Source organism: Quercus robur, chromosome 8 (genome assembly GCF_932294415.1).
Source record: "Quercus robur chromosome 8, dhQueRobu3.1, whole genome shotgun sequence".
In the NCBI taxonomy this organism is placed as follows: Eukaryota; Viridiplantae; Streptophyta; class Magnoliopsida; order Fagales; family Fagaceae; genus Quercus; species Quercus robur.
The window spans coordinates 54,518,416-54,524,415 of record NC_065541.1 but is presented as its reverse complement, the minus strand read 5'-3'; the positions used below and the strand labels follow the sequence as shown (position 1 = coordinate 54,524,415).

Sequence of the window (6,000 nt, the reverse complement as noted above, 5' to 3'; positions counted from 1 at the left end):
TTTGGTTTGCTCTGTATTTGGTTTCTTTTTTGCTCTGTATTTGGTTTCTTTTTTTTTTTTTTTTGATAAACACCTCTGTATTGCAGTGTTGGGTAATGGGGTTTGGTTTGTTTTTGCTTTGTATAGAGTATAGACTGTATTGATCTCTGCCAACGACGTGACCGCGGTTTGATTTCTAATTTGCTCTGTAATTTTTTTTTTTTTTTTGGGTGAGAATTTGCTACCTATGTATTACGTTGGGCTTTCCGGGCTTGCCGTGCCGTGGGCTTGGCTTGCCGTGGGCAGTGGGCTTAGCCCTGTTACCAATTTTTTTTTTTTTTTTTTTCCAGATTTTAGTTCAATTTTTTTTGGGTTTTTTTTTTTTTTTTTGAAAGTAGAATAGATAATTTTTTTTTATTATTATTTAATTTGAGGGTATTACTAATTTTGTGATTGAGGGTGTTCCTAATTTTGGATTGAGGGTGTTCCTAACATGGATTAAATATAATTTTTTTTTTTTAATTTTTTTCAGGTCAGGGTGTTCCTGGGAACACCCTGACCTGTACGTGGCGCCGCCACTGTCTCTATCTCTCTCCAAGGCCTTATCTGGTTAGTCCTTAATTATTATTATTTTTTGCTTTTTTTAAAATATTAAAATGGTGGGTATGCTAAAAGACATGAAAAAGAGAAAAATGTGTGATGTAAGCTCAGGCAATTAATGAGAGACTAATGAGATAACAGTAAAATAAGTTAATGTAAACTTTTGGGTAACAATAAAATAAAAATAAAAAATAATAATAAAAAATAAATAAAAAAACTTAATGAAAGAGGGACTCAAAAAACTTAATCACTAATCAACATGAGTCTCAAAAAACTTTGTGATAGGACTTTATCATGCGTACAAAATAAGCATAGATTTTTTTTTTTTAATCTTTATTTTTCTTTAAAAATAAGGATATTGCTATTGTGTTCATCCTTATAAGAATTTAAGCATAGATTAAATTTTCATTATTTTTGACAATTTTTCTTTGATTCCTTTATAATTTATATATTGTGTTGGTTTAAATGAATTTTTTCTCAAGCTTTCAGAGGATGGACTTTAGATAAGATGTTCAACTTTTATACGCCAAGCATTAACTGTAAGTCTTGTACATGGAACAAATAAAGATAAGAAATTAAGAATAAGGTCCATTTTGGTCGACCTTAGCTTGATTTGTCTAGACATCAATTTTCTCTCTTGCCAAAAGTTTGACTTATTTTGGGTGGAAGCTTCCTTGATTATTACTTGTATACAAAATTCTAAGATCATTAAATTGGAATAGGTCCCTTACTAACCTACCAATTGAAATATGATGAAATTTCTTCCCATCCACATTAAACGTTGTGTACACTCCAAATTTTTTCTACATCTCATAATGATATGGTGTTGAAGGATATAATATATATAATGTATATGTAACAATCGAACTTTTCCCTCACATTGATGTAATGATAGCTGAAAGTACAATGAACTCCCCTGATCGAGACATGCAAGGACCCCCAAGAGTTAACACATTCCTAAACTTATTTAATCATTGACCATTGGACTGTTTAAATCTGTTTTTTTTTTTGGACTAAGTGTAATTTTACCCTTACCGCTGGAGATTTTATTTCACTTGAACTATCAGACCAGGACCACTAATGTACTAATTAAGTATTGTAACGCGTTTTTTATTGGGCTTATGTTGTTGTTTTGTTAAGTACAGCCTTTGTTTCTTGCTTGGATAGGCTTTGTCATCACGCCGAAAGCCTTTGGATACCATCTCAAGAGCCCATAGTCGAGTTTCAGCTTGGCTTCCCAACATCTTAGATAGAGGCATCAATTTCCCCCTCAACAAAAGCTTAATTAGTGTGAAAACACTAATACTTGTTTAAACCCCCAATTTTAAATTACGGCTTAATTACTTTTACTCTAATTTATCTAAGTGCGGAAAAAGAGTAAAGCACACGCAATAAACCAATAACACTACTCTAAGCCATAAGCAACTACAATAAAAGTAATAAATGTAAAGCTTAAAGACTAGGGAAGAGAGATACAAATACAATGTAACACCAAGACGTGTTATCGAAGAGGAAACCAAAGTATTCGACGAAAAACCTCTCCGTGGCCTTCCAAGCTGAAATCGATTCACTAGTGAATAAGTTGGAGTACATGAATATCAAAAAGACCCTTCAAGCCTAATCTACCCAATGTACTTGAGCCCTCCAAACTCCTGCTACCAACGGACTTCTCAAAGTCTTGTCTTCACTAGCTTTCCAGATCTTGCAATTCCGCCCGATTACATCCGCCACTCAATGGCTTCTTCCAATGCTTCCCAAAGGCACCAAAACTTCTCTCAACACTCATAATGGGTGAGGTAAGTATTTGGGCTAAGAACCTCTCAAGGATATGGAGATGGAGGGGTAGGAGTAGAGAAAAATTAAGAGAATTTGTGTAGATGATTGCAGGTATGACAATCTTTAACTCTCAAGTATTTTACTAGGGTTTTCTCTCTAAAAATGACTCCTTACAATTTCATGGGTAATGAGGGTATATATAGTGTCTGTAAAGAAATTAGGAAAGCACTTTTTATTTTTGCCAAATAGAGAGTTTCTCGGGTACCTCACGAGATGGCCTTTCTCACGTAATACTCGCGAAATAACAGGTTGGCATGACTCTTCAGTTTCAAGTCATGTGCTTCACACGTGGCCTTTTCACGGGTTTCTTTACTCGCGAACTTCTTGCGAGCTAGTCGCGAAACTGCACTGATCTTCATTGCATGTTTTATTCTTCACCAATCTCTCACACTCATCCCCTACAATTAACCTAACATAGATACAAGAAAATGATTGACTGAATTACAACCAAATATGGCACAGAATTAAAGCCAACAAAGGCTAATTGGAAATCACAACTTTATAATCTTGACCTTCATAGCCTTCTCACTATTCCTTCTCTTCCTAAGCATCTTTATTCTTGTACTCAAAGTTTTCATCGGAAAATCAATCAAGAACCCAAACTACCCGCCCGTACATGGCACGATCTTCTACCAGCTCTTCTACTTCAGCAAAATTTATGACTACCATACCAAAACTGCAAAGAAACACCTAACCTTTCGACTCCTTGGTTCAATTAAAATGAGACATTCACGGTAGACACACAAAACATCAAGCATATCTTAAAAACCAAATTCAATAAGTATTGTAGAGGCCGTAAGTATAAGAAGGATGTTGCTGTTGATCTTCTTGGTCAAGGGATATTTAATGTGGACAGAGACGAGTGGTGGTAGCTGAGGAAGCTTGCGAGCTTTGAGTTCTCTACTAGAGTGCTTAGAAATTATAGCTTTGCTGTGTTTAGAGGAAACGCTACTAAGCTAGTTAGAGTTGTTCACAACTTATCAGATGATTGTTTGGCTTTTGATATGCAAGTAAGTACCTTAAAAGATTTAAGGAACATTCCGAACATACAAAATAGCCTTTCAAGTGGAACACAAAAATTGATCTTTTTTCTTTTGATTTTATAGGAAATACTAATGCAATGCACTTTGGATTCAGTTTTCAAAGTTGGGTTTAGGGTAGAATTGAATTGCTTGGAGGGGTTAAGCAAGTAGGGAACTGCATTCATGAAGGCATTTGATGATTCAAATGCCTTGGTTTTTTGGCGCTATGTTGATCCATTCTGGAAGTTGAAGAGGTTTCTTAACATTGGCCCTGAAGCTACCCTTAAGAAGAAAATCAAAATCGTTGATGATTTTGTGCATGGAGTAATTAGTACCAAGAGGAAACTGCTAGAAATGCAACAAGATTGCGAAGTTTTAAATTTGTGACAATAACGGCTAATTGGGGAAATCCTAGGATGTATTTGACTATTTGTAATTTCTTATGCTATCTATCTTTTAAATGACTTTGGTACAACTGGATGTGCCATTTGCTTTGATAGTCTGGATTTTTTATTACTTGAATCTTGATGATTTCCAGAATGACAAAGAGGATATACTTTCAAGTTTTCTGGTGGAAAGCAAAAGGAATCCAAAGAAAATAAATGATTAATATCTAAGGGACATAATTCTGAAAAAGGTGGTTAATACTTAGTATCTTTAGCATTTTCCTATGTTTATTAATAGGTAATTACTAATTATGGATTCTTTAATAAGATTTAATTTACTTTCTTATTATATTCACCTTTCCTTTTTCTTTTTTCCCCTACTTGGTCATCAACTCTAAAGATGCTATTCATGATAATAATACTTTTCTTTTTGCTGAGCCATGATGATAATACTTTTGATAGATTGTAATGTGATCCCTTCATGGATGGGAGGTGTGCAAAAATGGATGACATTCTTCTTGACCGACATAGAGTGAAGAAGGGTGATGGGGTATAGTACATGGCTTATGCCATGGGCAGGATGCCTTATATTTGAGGAGAAGATGTAGAGGAATTTCGTCTAGAAAGATGGCTAAATAATGGAACCTTTCAACCTGAATTACCATTCAAATTCGTAGCATTTCACGTTTATATCATCATTTAGTTGAGTGCTTACCACATGTAAACGTGGCATCATTTCTAATATTTTTTACTTGTGCTTATATATGCAGGTTGGACCACAAATTTGTATAGGGAATGACTTTGCTTACATGCAGATAAAAATAGTCTCAATTGCTCTTCTCTGCTTCTTCTAGTTTAAACTAGTTGATGATAAGAAAAATGTAACTTACAAGACAATGTTCACACTTCAAATTGATGGAGGGCTCCATCTTTGTGGAACTTCTAGGACACTGTCATAAACTCTAATAGGTGAAACAAAATTACAAGCACTTGCACTTACATAAATAAGTCTGTGTTGTTCATGAAATGTGTAACATGGTGCTTGGATTGATTTAGAGGTGATTGGTACTGGAAAAGTTTGGCTTTTCAGTGCTTTCTTATGGTTGTTGAGAAATGTTAGTCTGGTGTTATTGTGAACAGCTATTTGCTGCTGGTTTGAATTGTTGCCCTGTTGATGCAAGATATTTTCTTTGGTTTGAAAAAAGCTTCATGTTGATCCAAATTAAAAAAAATGTAAATAATTGAAATTTGTAAAGAATACTATAGGGACTCAAAAGTTTGGGGCCCAAACCCACTTAGAATAGTGAGGCCTGTACCACCAAATTAGGCCAAAACAGATAGAATTTATAAAGAGAGTGGGAAAAACAAGTCCGGGTTCAAGTTCGAAGATTCAAGTAAAAAGGAATGAGTTAGAAGCGAAAATCAAGTAGTATTAATGTTTTTCTCAGGCCAGCCTGAGGATAAATTCTTACACAAGGATATACACTCTCCTTTTTCTCTTTCTCCTTAATGTTCTTGTTCTAATCTCATTTTCTTCCTTTTTTTTTCCAGTCCCTTCATCTAAAAGTTCTCTTCCTTTATATACTCCTATGCTTCTTGCATCCTAACTATCCATCTACATCCTTCTAAGTTCTCCTTAGGACACTTGTCCTATTAAACTCTTGTTGAATGTGGTAGTAGGGGCTGCTTAACTGTGAATCCACTGTTCAGGTGTCATTTCCTCATCAATGCAACTGATATAGCTGTTGTCAGTCATTTAATGCGGAGGTAGTAGGTAGGCTTTCACAGGAAACTTCTTTCAAATACCTTGACCTTCTCTTTGAATGCCATTTTCTCCACTCAGGCTTCTAGGAGATATTTCGTTCCTTCGCACTCTCTTCGTTGGCAAACCCACTCCTCGAGTTTAAGGTGCTTTCACCTAATGAATGAATAATAGTCATAGCATTCTTAGTCTTCCTCGGTCCTCGGGTCCCCACAAATACATTTCTACTGATTTAACAACCATTAATTTCTACCATTTGACCTTTTTTTCTCCTGCACATTTTTATAGTAATTTGGGATAACTGGCATGATGGGGTTTAAGTTTTAACTACATCATTTTCTTCAAAACTTGACTCTGTATTGTTGACCATCTTTTCTCAATGTTGAATGTTGTGGTGGGCTTTTTTGTAATTCTG

The 6,000-nt window shown here is 35.0% G+C and overlaps 1 pseudogene; it reads left to right on the top strand.

Moving 5' to 3' along the window:
* Positions 1-2,517: 2,517 nt before the first annotated feature.
* Positions 2,518-4,089, top strand: LOC126696499 (cytochrome P450 704C1-like; annotated as a pseudogene).
* The last annotated feature ends 1,911 nt before the right edge of the window (positions 4,090-6,000 follow it).